Source organism: Oryctolagus cuniculus, chromosome 1, assembly GCF_964237555.1.
Source record: "Oryctolagus cuniculus chromosome 1, mOryCun1.1, whole genome shotgun sequence".
NCBI lineage: Eukaryota > Metazoa > Chordata > Mammalia > Lagomorpha > Leporidae > Oryctolagus > Oryctolagus cuniculus.
The window spans coordinates 118,394,064-118,409,846 of NC_091432.1; the positions used below are offsets into that span (position 1 = coordinate 118,394,064).

The 15,783-nt window shown below is 53.4% G+C and overlaps 1 protein-coding gene across 4 annotated transcripts in view; it reads left to right on the plus strand.

Moving 5' to 3' along the window:
- Nucleotides 1-495: 495 nt before the first annotated feature.
- PKNOX2 (PBX/knotted 1 homeobox 2) overlaps nucleotides 496-15,783 on the plus strand; it is a 274,750-nt gene continuing 259,462 nt past the window's right edge. For 3 of the 4 annotated variants that reach the window (XM_008259803.4, XM_002708693.5, XM_051848275.2), the window contains exon 1: nucleotides 496-626. The gene's annotated coding sequence lies outside the window, so the exon portion shown is untranslated. Of the gene's footprint in view, nucleotides 627-1,621; nucleotides 2,028-15,783 lie in introns of those variants that run through there. The other variant, XM_051848258.2, reaches the window with a different exon arrangement.

Here is a 15,783-nt window from a genome sequence, read left to right on the forward strand (position 1 = left end):
CAATAACGAACCAGAGTGTCACCGGAACACCTTTCTGGGGCCAGGGTAATGAGAATTATTCAAATGCAATCATAAAAATGAGGCCAGCCAGGCAGGCATGGGGAGGAGGGAAGGGATTCTCAGAGGCAGCTCTGAGTTTCATAATTTCTGGGGAGTTCTCTGGGGGTCCGCAGAAAATTTCACCTCACTCCGGTCCCCTCAGCACCGGATGTCTGTAATCGCTGCCTCGGTCGCTCGCTAAGAAGGACTTGGCGTGGGGGAGGGGGAAGGCGGAGGGTGCTCCCGGGTTCCCCGGGGTCCGCCGCGCTGGGCGTCTCAGGCAACCTCGCGGTCGGAGGCGGCGGCTCCCGCGCCTTTCGCGTTTCCGTCAGCGGGCGCAGGCCCGCCCCGACGCGGCCGAGGAGCCTCCAGTAGAGGGAGACACTCCGCGGCTGCTCGGCGGCGAAGCGGGCCGGCCCGGAGTGGGTGGGGGTGGGGGGTGGGGAGAAGGGGGAGTGGGGAGAGGGGAGGTGTGCGGAGGGGGGGCTCCGGGGGGCGGGTCCCTGTGCCGCTGACGTCCCGAGCAGTGCTGGGAAGTATAGGCTGTGTTGTCACGCCGGTGTCAGTCTGATGAAGATTGGCATCAGGTAAGCTGTCATTCATTTCCATGTCAGAGACGCTTTTGCAGGCGGCGGCGGCGGCGGCGCGGCGGCGGCGGCGGCGGCGGCGGCGGCTGCTGCTGCTGCTGCGGGCGGCTGCCTCAGAGCGCGTGTGTTTTATTCCAGTCCCCAAGCCAGAGTATTATTCATTGCGACAGGGCAAGGAGGAGAGAGGGAGAGAGGGAGGCAGCAGGGAGGAGAGAGAGGGAGGCAGCAGGGAGGAGGGAGGCAGCGAGCAGAGAGGGACGGCGGGAGCGTGCAGAGAGAAGCTGGGGAAGCGCCGGGAGAGCGCCGAGAGGAGCCGAGCGAGGGGCGGCGAGGCCGGGCGAGAGCGGCAGGGCCCGCCCGCGTCCCGGCCCGGCCCGCGCGCAGCCCCGCCGCCTCCGCCGCCGCCGCCGCCGCCTCGCCGCGCTCGGGCCCGTGCGGGGCGCGCATTGTCCGCAGATGCGAGGAGCCGGGCTGCGGACGCCGATCGCCGCGGGCCCCGGACCTCGTAGCGGGAGGGCGGGGAGCAGTGCGCCGCGAGCTCCCGGGGACCAAGAGAATAGGGAGCCGCGCGCCGGCCAAAGCTCCGGTGCAGGCGTCTCGGGGTTGGGAGAGGCGGACCGGCTACGGGGCCCCTTTCTCCCTACATCGGGAGACCTTCGGGCCGGCGTTCGCTCGGCGCCACCCGCCTGGAGCTGCCTTCGGGCGGCTGGAAGCGGGAGCGGCCCCACCTTGGGGCTGGGCGGCTGAAGTCTGGGAACCGAGTCCACGACCGGCCGGGCCTGGGGAAGCAGAGCGAGTGCGGGGTTTTCAGAGGATCAGTGGGGACGGGGGAATACGACTGGAGTCAGGGAAGCCGGGACCCGAGAGGCCACGCTCAGGGACTCAAGCCCGAGAGGAGCGGGTTATAGGGTCCCTAGCTTTGCCTGGATTATTGGGGTGGGGGTCCTTGGAGAGGTGTGGGGGAGGCGTAGGGGCCGGTGGCAAGGCTTGGAATCCGGAGCCCTCCTGGCTGGAGAACTAGAAGATGAGTTCGTAAAAGAGGGGGACGGAGAGCGCCCGAGAGCAGAGAACTGAGGGGGATGGGGCAGGGTCCCGAGTCGGCCGCGCAAAGTTTGCGTTTCTTTCGGCTTAGGCGAGGGGGCTCTCGCTGCTCCGAGCCCCCGGCAGGAAAGGAGAAAAGCGGGCCGCCCTTTCTGGGGAACCCTTCAGTACCGAGCCGGGGGTCCCCGCTCGGCGGGGAGACCCGGGCTGGGAAAGGGAGAGGGGTGTGGATCGGCCCTGCATTAGGGCTGGGCTGTAGGGCTAGATTAGAGTTTGGGTTGTAGGATCCAAGCTGTCTTCAAAACCGGGATTGAAGGGCCGCTGAGTAGTGCGCGCGCTGGCCAGAGCAGAGGGCTGGAGGTAGGAGCTGGGGGCCCGGGGTTCCATCTGACGCTGGAGTCGGAGGGACGGCTGGCATTTTTAGGATTGCGCCACGGGATCTTGACTGCTTCTTGGGGTCGAGGCTATTGGGATTTGGGGAGGGTGGAGCGTGCGGGTCCTGACGATCCACGGATGGGAAAGCATTTTAGGTAGGCGACGAAAGTAGTTAATTTGAGCCATAGTAGGAGAGCCCCGAATTTCTGCTGCATCTCCCGGAACGCGGATCTGGAGGAGAGGACTTTGCGAGCGCAGAACCGGGTCTTAGGAGGCAGATTCCCGGAAGCAGACAGATCGAAGGGACGTCCCGAAGGAAGGGACAGGGCAGATCGCGGGGTGCGGAGTGGACCCCAGGACCGACCCTGGAGGCTCAGCGGGCTCTGGAGCCACTTGGGGTGCGCGGGCGCGGCGCCGCACGGCGGAGCGGGGGTGGCCGGCCGACAGCGGCCGCAGCCTGCGGTCGGCAGGGGTGGGGGCAGCGTCAGTCCCCGAGCGCCACTCCGGGCCGGAGGAGCCAGGGCTGCGGCCCTGGGCAGGGCGGGCTCGAACTCGGACGCCAGGATCCGAGCCTCTGCCTCTTCGCCCGCAAGCGGTGCCTGGGCGTCCCTGGCCCAGCCGGGGAACCCACGAGCGTAGCCACCGGTGCGATGTTCCGCCCGGGGAGGGAGGAAGCTCGGAGCTCTTTGCCCTCACCCCGCTTTTCCTGGGACGTCTCCAGGGTATTGACTTTTTGAGTTTCAAAAGCTACCCAACTGTTGAAAGCCAAAAGCGTCGCATGTTAGGGAGATCTACAGTCCTCCTCCACAAATCGAGAAAATGATGGTGTCCAAACACAACACGACGAAGCCAGCCCCAGTCCCTGGCCCTCCTGCGCACTCTGCCATTCCGGCCTTCTCAAGCCCCACAACCTTGGTGAAAGTTGGGGGCGGGGGTGTCTCTCGCCTCTGGACTCATCATTTCCGTCCAGAGTTGCACCCCCGTGGCTCGGGCCTGGCTCGGGGTACGTGGCGGGGTGGAGAGAGGTCCCCACCAAGGAGGTGATCAACTAGGGAGAGCGTGTGTTAGGGGTGGAATGGAGGAGGATTTGAAATTTCCTGCTTGCAGTCTTAGGCCCATCCTCCCAGCCCTCGCACCCCATTAAATGACACAGAAGACGCGCGACCCCCGAGTGGCCGCGGCGGCCCGGGGCGCGGCGACCGGCGCAGCGGCCGGAGCTCCCAGGCTGTTGTTTTGCAGGCTTGGAATTCGTGCGCGCTCCCTCCCGCCGAGAGCCCGGGGCAGGGGAGGGGGGAGGGAGCCGTGACCCCACTGAGGCTCCCCGGTCACCCCGCCTCCCCTTTGTGAGCGCGAAAAGGCATGAAAGCCGAGGGAGAAAGAGTAACTGCTCAGAATAAGGGACAGGGGGTTACCGGGGAGAGATGGGCCCGGCCACCGCTCTCAGTAAAATGCCTCGTGCAAATTGCACCGAAGTGTACCCAACTTGAGACTGGCTGTTTTATGATCCTTTCTGTGAGTTTACTGCTCTCTGCTTTTAAGTCTATAGATCGCTTTAAGTTAATGAAAGTGCTGCTTTCAAAAGGCGCTTTTATTGTGCGGCAATGGCAAACCGGGTACCTCCCCTTTACTCTTCCAAAATGGACCTGTTTAGAAAATGGGAGCTTGCGAGAGTTCCCACATGGACAGAGCTCGAGGGAGGAGGTGGTGTGACAATGAGGATTCGTAGTAAAAGTCCCTGTCGGACTCATTCAGAAAGACAAGTTTGCCTGTGTTCCCAGTCCAGTTTCATCTGGCGTTCCTGTGTTGCCTTTTGGGCTTTCACTGGTTTAAAGGTTGCTTGGTGCCCCCCCCCCCCCCCCCACCACCACCACCTCGGGACCCCGTTTCTCCCTTTCTTTAGATAGGCTTGACCCTGTTCAATTAAACCCAAACTGGATTTCAGGATTTCAGCCCCGTTGCCAATTCAAACTGCAACTAAAATATTTACTCGAACCCTGGTGGGGGAGGGGCTCAGATAAATGTGTTTAAATGGCGGGGAAACCTCGAGAAGGAACAAGGCCGGCTATTTTCCAGTGCCTTTTCCTTTTTCCATCTATTTGGCACAAAAGGTGAGATGACAAGGTTTTTGACTAGGTCCTAACACAAAAACTGCAGTGGGGCTGTGCTGTGGCTTTGACCGCATGTCATAACCATTTAAACTGTGGTTAGTTGTTCAAAGCTCAAAGCTTCTCCAAGCTGTGTTTCATTAACTCTACACCAGTTGCCTGGAAGTTCAGTAGCCATAAATTGTATAAACACATTTGAAGTAAGTTAGTGATGAAATAAGGAGAATTACTGTCTTGTGAGTGGAGGATCCTGGATTCATGGAGTTCTAGCTTAACTGGAAACATACCTCCTCTCCCTTGGCCTTGAAGTTTATGGGTGCACCAGAGTGTGTGTTAAATTTCTTTCTGCCATGTCCATCTTCAGCCTAGAGCTGTAACTCATTAGAGACCAAGGCATGCCTCGAAAGCAAAAAGGCTGGGTTTTCAAAGGGTCTCTATTAGACTGATTCAGGAACCAACCCAAACCGATCAACCTGACTTCCTTACTCTTCATGAATGTATCCTGCAACATAAACAGCAGTAGAACAGGGGCAAATGAGATTTTGAAATGTTTGAAGCTTATTAATACTGTGTTGTTAGCAGTCGAATTTGTTTTTATTAAAGAAACAACCAATAAAATTTATAGGCTTCCAACATGTTGCAAGATTTCCTTGCAATTTATTTAGCCACCCCCTACTCCCCCCACACACCACCTTCTCAAACCCTGTCTCCAATTTCAGACTTTTGTTCCCGATTTATTTAATCTGGAGCACATTTGCTAAATTAGTTCGAGGAGGGTGAGAAATGCTGTTATAAGTTTTCCCTTTTCCTGTGCTGTGTGGCACAAGGACTGCGATGCTGTGAGATATATATAAATGTGTGATGCAATTGCTGGAGGTGACGGCATGTGAAGCAAGGAGCCTAGATCCAGCAAAATGCAGATCCCAGCACGGAGAGGGTGAAAACGACATCGCAGAGGAAGTGATTGGGAAAATGAAATCGGCCGCGAGCCCCTGCTAGCCTCCAGTCTAGCCAGCACGCCACGCTTTGTGTAAAACACTTCACATGAGATCCGTGACTTGTTGAAGACTGAATTCTATGGAGGAGCAGAATTTAGAGGAGGAGTTGCACGTGCTGGGCTCTCTCTACCCAGGCAGCATGGCCAGAGTCACTGTGATGAGGATCTGTTAATTTAATTAAATCTAATACCTGGTGGGCAAGGGAGGAAGGAGGGAGGGAAGTGGTCAGGAGATAATGGTGGCTGGCAGGTCAGTGTGCTGAGCTAGTGTTTAGGCTAGAATCCAGGGGCCTGGCAGTTTTATGTCCTGTTACTACCCTGCTGCACAGTCCTGATCCCGGAGGGTCCCCTATCACACCCAGTCCTTGGCGGGCACGAGGAGTGTAGCACAACCTGTATCAAGCAGAGAGAGCATTCTACGTAATAAAAAGGGGGCAGAGGCTTTTCAGGGGCAAAGTCACATTTTTCTGTGTGTTTTCTTCCTTGCCTAGCTCTTTTTTCCTCGGCTATTGTAGTTCTTGGACTTTGGTGTAGGAGCTGAATTCTTGTTTTTCTTTACATCCCAGAATTTGAAAACCCTGCTGTGATTCCACAAACCACCTACACTTTACCAAGAGGGGCAATTAGGGCTGAATCAAGGGAATGGCCTGGTTCTTCCCTCGTGGTGGTGCCTGGGGTCGCCTTCATACCGCAAATGAACACAGACGATCACCTCTCAGAATGGCAGCCCCTAGTCTTTATGCCACCGGGACGACCAGGCCAGAGCCCTGACCGGTATGACATCTGGTCTGGCTGGGGGGATGGGGGCTGGTCTAGCCACAGCCTGAACCTCACTTGGCAGTCTCCATGCTAGCAGATCAAAGCAGATCCTGGGCCAGGAAGCTCCTGAAGTTACACTGGCACTTCTACCAAAGTGTATAAGCGCGTGTAGACTCTTTTCTCTCAGTGCCTGAAAAGTTAGCTCTGATTCTGGAGATGGGGTTCCAGGACAATGCTTGTTTTTCCCTCTCCCTGGTCCACGTGGATTCCTTGGGAGGTGATTTATTTTTTTCCTCCACATATTCTTCCTAGCAAGTCTCAGGCAACACTTCAGTCTTGATTTTGGTTGAGTGTGGGCCGAGAGAGACACAGGCTAGGGACAGAAGGAGCAAACAGTTGGAGGGCACAGTTTTCCTACCAGAATTCTTCCAGGATTCCCAGTAGTGAGGCAGAACGAATCTGGGGCCAGCTCCGTCTATCTCACGCCGGCAAAGTGGAGCTTGGGAAGAGCTTGCTGCAAACGTGGTGTCTTCAGGGGAATCTGCTGTTTGCCTTGGATGCCTTGCCACAGGCCCTGCCTGCCTGGGTTTCTAATTACAAGAAGGCCGTTGCTGCTAAGACCTATCTCACTAAAAACACATCCCTGTGTGTAATAAGAAACCCTAAACCGCGTAGGATATTTTAAAACTGAAGCAATGAAGATTAGATTAAGTCTCCACCAAACAGCTTCGTTCTTGTATTATTTTTGGCTGGAATGTGGAGAAAAGCAGCTGGCCCTGGGGCCTGGAGCAGGCTCTGGAGGGTTCGGATGGGGCCAGAGTGGGTGGCGTAACTGTTAGTTCTGTGTTTAGTAGGAATGTGGCCAATTTCAGTGCTGCTCAGTCAAGGCAATGGGGGGGGGGTGGAGAAGGGAGGATGCAGGAGGTGGAGTGGGGGAGGGGCCAGACCTAGAGGGGTCAGAAAATGGCTGTAGAGTCAGCAGGCCACCGAGGAGGCTTTTACACCACCCCCCCCCCAACTTCATTAGGACCTAGTCTTAGTCTTCTGTGTTCAACTTGTGCTTCTCCTCCTACCTCCATCCCATACCTAGTAAACCCAGCCACATTCACCTGGCCTTTGGAGGCACCTTAATATATTGGGTGCTTTCTAGAGCCCAGTCATCAAGGTTAAGGGGCCTGTGTCTCCTTCCCATGTTGGGGAGAGCAGCACAATTTTCATACATTCCTTTGTTCCTCCATTCTGCACATTTTTACCGAGTGTCTTCTATATGGCTGGCACAGTCTTAGGGATAGAGGCAATGGCAACAGAAATAAGCCAAAGAAACACCATCACCATGACGTCTGTCCTTAAGGAGCTTGCTTGCCATGGGGGTAGTGGAGAGTGTGGGCTTCAGCATCAGACAAGACTGCATTTTGGAGCCCAGCTCTGCTGCTTACTCATTGTATGATTTAGACAAGTTTCTTAACATCTCTGACTGTTTCCCCACCTGTAAATTAAGTTGGGAAATGCAAGTGCATGGAGAGAATGCGTGAAGCACCTGGACAGGTCTGGAACCATGAGCTGTCCTCCTCCACCTTATTTTGGAGCTGATGATCCAGTTGGCAGATTATTCAGCATCCTCCTTCTTTTTCCTTTTTGCTTCCCCAGGACACAAAACTTGGGCCCTTTCACAGGTCACTGGCACCACCACCAAACGCTGGCTAAGTGGCTGGTGGATACTGTGGCCTGATGCTGCCTGCTGTGTGCAGACCCAGCACCCCACCCCCACCCCCACCCCCACCCCCACTGTGGCAACAGCTCTGGTAGAAAGTAGATGCCTAGACCCTGAGGACAGTTGGAAGTGGTGAGGAGAGGGGACAGACAGCACACATGGGCACACGACAGGCGATGCAGGGACACACAGAGGTGACATGACAGAAGGCACCAACCACTTGATAACCAAACGTGGCAAAAGCGAGTGGAATGGTGGAGTAAGCAGGACAGAGTGCCCTTAACCAGTGCTGACTTCTGAGAGGAGGTGCGTTCTCTGCAGAGTGTTCATGGAGGGCTGAAACGTGAGACTCCCAGGTCACCCTGCTCTGGAGCTCTCCTGGGGATTGCTGGGAGCAGCCTGAACTAGAAGGAAGAGCTCAGCTCCTCTGCCTGTTCCAGGTGGCCAGAAGTGGCCCGTCACTGCCCAGGACTGGTTGTGGCAGCTTCTCTAGCACATTGAGGGACTTCTGTTGAAGTCAGTGGGTAGAATTTTTTTTTTTTTTTTAGATTTCTTTATTTATTTGAGAGGTAGAGTTACAAAGAGAGGGAGGGAGAGACAGAGAGAGGTCTTCCATCAGCCGGTGCACTCCCCAGATGGCCACAACGGCAAAGCTGGGCCAATCCAAAGCCAGGAGCCAGGAGCTTCTTCTGGGCCTCCCACACAAGTGCAGCGGCCCAAGCACTAGGGCCATCTACTACTGCTTTTTCAGGCCATAGCAGAGAGCTGGATCAGAAGAGGAGCAGCCATGACACAAACCAGCACCCATATGGAATGCCGGCACTACAGGCAGAGGCTTAAGCCTACTGTACCACAGGGCCAGCCCCAGTGGGTAGAACTTGAGCTCATGAGTTCATGCTTGAGGCAAACAAGTTCATTTTATTCCTTGCTACACCACTACTGTCTTTCCTGATGCCCTGCTTTTCCTAAGCACAGAGAGAAGACCACAGGCCCGCCCCGGCCCTCTTCCCTCTCAGGGATGGTGAGCAGACCTCATGGTAGGATGGTGGAGAGGATAAAGATGGGGAAGCGGAGTCCGAGGATGGGGGGTTCTACGCTGGACTTGGCTGCTGACTGGCTGTGTGACCTTTAACAAGTGACTCATCGTCACTGAATGTCTGTGTCCTCAGTTATCTAATGAGGTGCTTGAACTCACTCTCAGAGCTCTCCTTCAGCTCAAAGCTCAGAGGTTCTATGTTTCCACCCACCTGGGTTGCTTCATGAACTGATCCTTGAGATACCCACTGCTGTGACAAACCCAAGCACAGCATCATAACAACATATAGGAGCTGCGAAGGCACAGACTGCCAGAGAATGGTCCCTGGGTTGCGCCTGGGTTGGAGGATCTTAATGTGCTGAGGGAGCTGACTTTGCCTCTCCTGAGACTTTCCCTGGGCAAATGCATGTGTCTCAACCAAAGAGGCTGACTCTATGAGGCAGCGCTTCCAGTCTGATGATTACCTGGCCTCTTCATGAAAAGCAACATTTATCTTTTCCTAAAAATAGAGAGAGAGAGAGAGAGAGAGAGAGAGAGAGAGAGAGAGAGAGAGATTGCATTGGCTGGTTCATTCCCCGGAATGCCTGGAACAGTTTGGGACAACTTGCAGCTAGGAGCCAGGAACTCAATCCAGGTCTCCCACCTGGGTGGCAGGGACCCAAGTACTTGAGCTATCACCTGCTGACTTCCAGGGTGCACTTGGGTGGGAAGCTTGATTCAGGAGTTGAACTGAGTCTTGAACAAAGGCACTATGAAGTGGAATGTGGATATCTTATCTTGCATCTTAACCCCTGAGCCAAATGACTTCCTTTAATGTTTTTGTTGTTGTTTCTGTTGTTGTTGAGACAGAGCAGAACTGGGGGAAGGAAAGGAAGAGAAGCTTAGAGTCAGAGTCTGGGTTCCGACCCTGGTTTTAGGGCTACTAAGTAGTGTGTCCTTGGGCCCCTCACTTAGCCTCTCTGAGCTTCTATGTCCTTAGCTTTGAAATGAGGGCAATAGTAACAGGAAGCACATGTAGGACTGTTGTGAAAAATGCAAAGGGAAATCTCTAAAAGTGGTTGGCACAAGGTCAGCTCATGGTGAACATGAGTTTTATTTCCGATAAAGCTCATTCTCATATGCCTGCCTTTGAACTTCTTGACTGTGCGAAGCAGACACCATGGGTATTGTAGCATCCTTTTACGGATAAGATAAACTAAGGCTCAGAGTGTAGTGAACATGGGTGATCCAAGGAGGGAGTGCTCACCATCCTGATAGACATGGAGAATTAAGCACGTTGGTGGTAGGGTCTGTCTAATTCCTGTTAGGTAAGAAGAGGGACAGTCTCCCTCATTCCAGAGTAACACAACAGGTGTGAGGGAGAGTAGTGGGGAGCAAGCCCCAGCCTAGGGCTTCTTTTGTCTTTGGTCCATCAGAACACTGACACTGTGCACTGCTCTATTCCATGACAAATATGGTGTGTTCCCTCCCCTTGAGTTGTTTCTGCGGTTTCTCAGGTGAGAATCTTCTGTGTATCTTGTAACCTCTGGCTCAGGCCAAGGGGCAGGAGGGCACAAACTCAGAGAGCCAGGGTGTGTGCCCAGTGTCCCATGGTGACAGCTGCTTGTTCTCACTACCGTGCCCTCCCCGAGGATTTGTCCGTCAGTCAACAAGCGTGGCCTGAGCCCACTATTTACTTAATGCCCATTAGAGTGCTGTGGAGACTGAGCGGCCTCATCCTTTAGAAGCCATGTGTTTTTTCTTGGGCAGACGGAGCAAACACAAGGGAACTGAGAATAGGCAGTGTGACCTTGACGTAGCTCTTCACCTCCTAGGGCCTCAGCCTCGTCACCCTACCAACAAGGAGGCTGCACCAGATGATCTGTAAAGTCTCTTCCAGCTCTGTCATCCCATGAGGCTGTGGGCTCTCCAGGCGGAAATGTGAGGTTCAGTCTGTCGGGCTCCGTGCGTTTGGGGAAGGTGGTGGGACAGTAGAGGTAGGTCTTGGTCCACCTGAAGTTAGGGGATGGGAACATGTGGTGGCAGTCAGGCCTCATTTATTTGGATGCAGGGGCTGGGAGGAACCTGGGACATAAATCAGGCGGGATAACCTGGTGGTGTGGGGGTTCAAGACCCCAGCTCCCCTCTGACCTAGGTAGCAAGGGTAGAGGGACCTCCTGGCCTCTCTCCTTTTCTGCCCCTCCCAGCCCTGGGAGGAGACAGTTCTTCTTGGTAGGGCAGAGGTTTACCTGGGCACTCTTGACTTGGGGGATCGGTTCTGGAGGCTCGCCCAGGAGCTCAGTGGGATCCTTCCAGGCTTCCCTGGTGCCTGTTCCCAGAGAATCTGGCTTTCTCTCTTGTACCAGCATAGCTCCCCCTGGGAAGGTACCCCATTCATCAGAGCCTCTCAGGGGCAATGCGATGGAGACTGCTAACTCCTGCTGACTTCCAGATTGTCAGGGAGGCCCTTTCCAGCTGGACATCTGGTCTCCTGGAATGCTTTTCAAAGTTGTTTCCATTGGGTTTGAAGAGAAGGATGGAAGGAGAATTCTGTTCCCAGGCGATTCTCTGGGGAGTACCCTTAGCTGCTGGCAGGAAGAGGGAACTTCCCCAGCATTCTTGCTGCACAGAGTCCTGGGGCTGGCATCCCTGGCCTGACTCGGGAGGGGCTGGACTCTGGAGAGGGAGAGGACGAGCTGCCGCAGCCAGCGTGTGAAGAAAGGCAAGAGAAGGATATTTCCTGAGCTCTGTGACTTCTGGGTGGCTTCTTCTACAAAGCCCACAGACAAGTGGAGGTTCCGCCCCTATGTGCTGACTTTGCACTGGGCTCCGTGCTGGCAGCTCTCCACCATCTTATTGAATCCTCACTGCCAACTCAAGTAGGAAACTGAGGCTCAGAGAGGATGAGAGAATTTGCTCAAGGTCATGCTTATGTGTGGTTCTGGGTCCAGTGGTCTTTCCGGTTCCACTTGCTGCCTGCTCTAGAGAGTTGTGTGGTTTGGGAGAAGTTGCTGGGTTCCTTGTCTTCCCCATCTCAGACTGCATGCTCCTGCGCTTCCTGTACATTAATCAGTGTAAGATATAGGGCTCTGGCTTGGTGGGTCCTGGGTAAGGAGATTGTGCTGTGGCAAGAAGGGTGACTGAGGCAGGCCAGTGGGGCAACAAGCCAAGGGTCCAGCCTTGAGCCTTGACTCAGTCCTGTGCCCCCTGTGTGACCTTAAAAGCTGATTTCAGGTTCCTCTCGGTCAGCAGGTGTTGATAACACCTAGTGTCAGGGCGGAGGTGAATATCGAATGAGGTAACATATGTGGATGTTATATCCACATTGTATAGACATAAACAGAAGCATCTACACGGTGCCTAGCATGTCGTATGTGGGGGAGAAAGTTGGTTGGTACAGACTCATGTTTCTTGTTAATTTAGAATGAGCACACACACAAACACACCCTCCCTCTTGCCCTCATAGTGTGATGGCAACCATCTTTAAGTGATTAATAGCTGGCAGAATGGTTTTCCAAGACTGCCCCATGGCTGTGGCATGAACGGTTCCCTCTGGGACCCCTGAGTATTCCATGGTTTTGCAGATACCAGCTCAGAGTCAGCCAGCCTGAACTGTGTGCCTACTGTGTGCCGGCAGTGGTTGTTCACTTTCAGGCTCCACTGTCTAACCCCACACAAAGGGCTTTTTGGGGCCTGCCTGGGCAGTGGGCGAGGGGTGGCCTGGCCTCAGCTTCTTCCAAGCCAGTAACAGTTGCTCAATGTATTTTTACTGAGCACCTCATATATGTCAGAGTTTGTGGGGTTACTGGGGGTATGACCATGAACCAGAGAGATGGGCTGACTCTGGCAGGGCTCACAGCCTGTAAGAGAGGGAGACACTCAAGTTGTGTAGGTGGTTATTAGTTAGACCATGGTAAGAAGTGCAGGCAGCTGTGAGAGCAGATGGAGCATGACCTCCTCTGGGTTTCTTGGCGGGCATCCTCAAGGGCATGGGGTTCAGGCCCGTGTGTGTAGGAAGAGTTGCAGTGAGCAAGGTCAGTTGCAGTGAGAAAGCATTCTGGTGGCCTGGCCAAGCCTGACCTTGCCTGACCTCATGCTGAGTTTTGTTCCTCTGCTGAAGGCCAATCCTTCCATCTCTGGGTTAGAGTTAGGGTTAGGGTTAGGCTTAGGCTTAGGGCTGGGAGCTCCATTTCCATCCCAGGCAGGAGAGGAGAACAAGGTGAGAAGAAGATGCTGGGCACTCTATGGAGTTTGCTGTCCCTTGAGCTTTCCTTGTCCAGGCTGTGTCATGGGGGCAGTGGATGCTGCCCTGTGGCTCTTCCCCTGTGCTGTTTGCAGGCATAGATTTCAGGAGGAGCCTTGAGGAAATGCAGGGAACCCATTCCCCATCCTTCCTGCAGCTCCAGGGCTGGGGGTCTCTGATGATGTTCACATTCAGGTCCTAATTGAGTCTGATTTCTAGGAGGTCCTCGCAGGCAGCGGTTGCGAGGTGGGCAGAAATGGTTTGGCCCTTTTTTCTCAGCACCACCCATGGGAAAGAATGCGTATTAGATCTGGCTCTTCTCTTACAGGGTAGTGAGCCAACATGATGTTGTCTTTTAAGGGCTTGGGGCGGTGGCTGAGAGAGTGACCAAGGCCACATCTTCCCTCTGGAAACACTGAGGACTGTTTGCCCCCCACCCCCCAGAGGCTGAAATCTGAGGGTACTCAAGTGCCTTAAGAGGAGGAGGATTTGGATACAAGGGATCTTCAAAAGGCTCATGGGATAGGGCCCAGTACTGTGCCAGGGTGAGTTAAGACAACTGTGATGCGGGCATCCCGTGTGGGTGTTGGTTCATGTCCTGGCTGTTCCACTTCCTATCTAGTTTCCTATGAATGTGGAGGATGGCCCAGGTGCTTGGGCCCCTACACTCACATGGGCGACCCAGATGGAGTTCCAGGCTCCAGGTTTTGACCTGGTTCAGTCCTAGCTGTTGTGGTCATTTGGGAAGTCAGTGGACCAGTGGATGGAAGAGTCTCTGTCTGTCTGTAACTCAGCCTTTCAAATAAATAAGTAAATATTTAAGAAAACAAAAACAAAAATTTCATGGGAAATGTGTGTTGTGAAAAGACTGCACATAGATTTCAATTATTTTGCACCTGAATAAACTGATCTTTTAATTCCATCATTCCATGAACTTTTTGAGGTCCTCTAATCTAGCTTAAATGCATACTCCTGTCCTGGTTGCTCCTCCTGCAGTCCAGCTCTCTGCTGTGGCCCAGGAGTGCAGTGGAGGATGGCCCAGGTGCTTGGGCCCTGCACCCACATGGGAGACCAGGAGGAAGCACCTGGCTCCTAGCTTCGGATCAGCGCGGCGCGCTGGCTGCAACATGCTGGCCGTAGCGGCCACTTGGGGGTTGAACCAACGGAAAAAGGAAGACCTTTCTCTGTCTCTCTCTCTCTCTCTCACTGTCTAACTCTGCCTGTCCAAAAAATACAAAAATAAAATAAATGCATACTCCTATATACTTTATATTTTAGAAATTCAACAAATTTTTTTTCATTTTATTTGAAAAGATAGGCAGAGACACATGTGCACACACAGAGAGAGAGAGAGAGAGAGAGAGCTCTTCTATCCATTGGTTCTCTCTCCAAATGCTTGCAGCAGCTGGAACTGGGCCAGGCTGAAGCCAGGTGTCCAGAACTCAACTTGGTCTTCCCATGGGGTGATAGGGACCCAAGTACTCAAGCCATCACCTGCTGCTCCCAGGAAACTGGAAGTGGGAACAGATCAAAAACTTGAACCCAGGCACTCTGATATGGGATGGGGGGTCTCCAGCAGCGTCTGACCACTGCACCGAATGCCCACTCTCACCTCCCCTATACTTTAAAGCATCTCTGGCTACTTATAACATTTAATACAGTGTAGATGCTGGATAAACAGTTACTATGTGTATTGTTTGAGGATTAAAGACAGGAAGATATGTTCAGTACAGACACCATTTTCTCTCTAATATTGTGGCTCTGTGTTTGGTTGGTGAATATGGAATAACAACTGTAACTCTTTCCCCAGATATCAGCATGGTTAACTCCCTTGCTTTTTCTGGATTTCCACCCAGATGCCAACCTGTCAGCAAGACCTTCCCTGAGGCCCTATCTGAAATCAAATCCCTTTTATTTCATCCCTGGCTATCCCTACCCATCTTTGTTTTTCTCTGGAGCTAGTATCAGATTTTGCCTCTTTTATTTTCTTTATTATAACCCAGAATAGTGCTCACCTATTGTAAAAGCCCAGGCAGTGTTTGGGGAATGAGTGAATGAGCTAGTAAGGAAAGCTGGTCTTTTGTGAAATGATGTAACATTCAAAGAAGCTTTTTCCAGGGACAATGTTTGGCATTGAATGCCTGCATCCCATATGGGAGTGCCTAGGTTTGAGTCTTGGCTCTGCTTCCAGTTCCAGCTTCCTGCTAATGCACACCCCAAGAGGCTGCAGGTAATGGCTCAAGAATTTGGGTCTCTGCCACAGACATGGGAGTGTATTGAGTTCATGATATATGACTTCAGCCTCGCTCAGCCTCAGCTATTGCTGGCATTTAGGGAGTGAACCAGTGGATGGAAGAGCTCTATGTCTGTCTCTGTCTCTCTTTCAAATTTAAAAAAAAAATATATATATATATATATTAAAAAGAGGTGCTTTTCCTCCTACCCTGAGATGGGAAACCTTCTCATTTAACAACTTAAAAAACAGAGGTCTAGAGAGGATAAACCCCCCGTGGAAGGTCACACAGCACAGTGAGGGTGGGAACCCAGGCCTCCCTGGATTCTCTCCAGGGAGAGTCTCTCTTTTCTGCATGACACAGCTCTTACGGGAAGAGGGATTTGCACTGAGGGTCCTGGCTTCCTTAAATTCTGCTCCTGAGGCCACACGGCCTGAGGGGCTATAATTTTGGGGCCATCTTGGGGGCTGCTGGTAAAGGCAGCTCTAAGCCACTGATGGGCAAATATACACCTCTCCCCAGGGCTAGGAAGTGCAATGGATGAACCGGAAGTAATTGCTCATCTCTGACTTGGTGCCAATCTGCCTCACATGGGGATGCACAGAAGTATCAGATTCTGGCCTGCACTTCAGGAATGTCTAGTCTAGCTTCACCAATATCAATATTCACATTAAAAT